The 1,375-nt window shown below is 42.2% G+C and overlaps 1 pseudogene; it reads left to right on the top strand.

Moving 5' to 3' along the window:
* The first annotated feature begins 459 nt into the window (after nt 1-459).
* LOC140732781 (cytochrome b-c1 complex subunit 10 pseudogene) lies at nt 460-652 on the top strand (annotated as a pseudogene).
* Nucleotides 653-1,375: the final 723 nt, after the last annotated feature.

Below are 1,375 nucleotides of genomic sequence, written 5' to 3'. Positions count from 1 at the left end.
TGAAGGCATTGAGAGGTACAAGAGATTGATGACTTCCCTAATGAGGAATATCAGTAGGGCTTAAAGAGATCATGAAGTAGCTCTGGCAGTTAACATAAAGAAGAATCCTAAGAGTTCCCATAAGAATACTAAATGCCAAAGAGTAACTAGTGGGAGAATAGGTCGTCATAAGGTCAATGTGGTTATCTATATGTGGAACCACCAAGGATGGGTGAAATCTTAATTTAATAATTCTTACCTGCATTTACCATGAAAAATTGCATGGAAGCCAAGGAATTAAGGGATATGGATAAGGATGCTTTGGAACATATCCACCTTACGGAAAGCAGGTGCTAGCAATCTTAAATTGGAGAATGGGGAAAAAAAGCTTAACAAATAGCATTTTCCATTATAGCTTTCCAACTGGCAGGTATGTGGATAGGAAGTCAGTCAATCGGGAGGGCACGAACGGCCGGTGGGATGCTGGAGCGAATTCTCGGGCCCAGACACAGGCAGCTGCTGAAGAACTGGATTCCAACTATCACTACATGGGGAGCTGTGTACTGCTAGTCTATGCTACAGGTTGGAGAGTTGTAGTTAGCCGTATCCCATACATAAAAGGAAAATTCAAGAGTGATTGAAGATTATTGACGGATTTAAGGGAATAATCTGACCAAGTCTGATCGTGTGCAGTTTTGGTCACCAAATTACAGGAAGGATATTAATAAGATTGAAAGAGTGCAGAGAAGGTTTACCAGGATGTTGCCAGCTCTTGAGAAACTGAGTTACAGAGAAAGGTTGAATAGGTTAGGACTTTAGTCCCTGGAGTGTAGGAGAATAAGGGGTGATTTGACAGAGGTGTATAAAATTATGATGGGTATAGATAGAGCAAATGCAAGCAGGCTTTTTCCACTGAGGCTAGGGGAGAAAAAAACCAGAGGACATGGATTGAGTGCGAAGGGGGAAATGTTTAAAGGGAACATTGGTGCGGGGGGGATTTCTTCACACAGAAAGTGGTGGGAGTGTGGAATGAGCTGCCAGATGAAGTGGTAAATGCAGGCTCACTTTTAACATTTAAGAAAAACTTGGACAGGTACATGGATGAGAGGCATATGGAGGGATATGGACCAGGTGCAGGTCAGTGGGACTAGACAGAAAAATTGTTTGCCACAGCCAAGGAGGGCCAAAAGGCCTGTTTCTGTGCTGTAAGGTTCTATGGTTCTACTGGAGTTAGTGTCACTGGATGATAAGAAAATAAAACCTAGGATCCAAATTAGTACATTCAAGATATTGCTTCTGTTACATCATAATTCATTTATTTTCTCTCTCAGCACCATTCTCCTACCCTCTCCCCGTAACCTTTGACACCCTCACTAATCAAGAACCTATCTATCAC

The sequence above is a fragment of the Hemitrygon akajei genome, chromosome 9, assembly GCF_048418815.1.
Source record: "Hemitrygon akajei chromosome 9, sHemAka1.3, whole genome shotgun sequence".
NCBI lineage: Eukaryota > Metazoa > Chordata > Chondrichthyes > Myliobatiformes > Dasyatidae > Hemitrygon > Hemitrygon akajei.
Note: the sequence above shows the minus strand (reverse complement) of the source record. Positions and strands in the feature narration are given on the sequence as shown.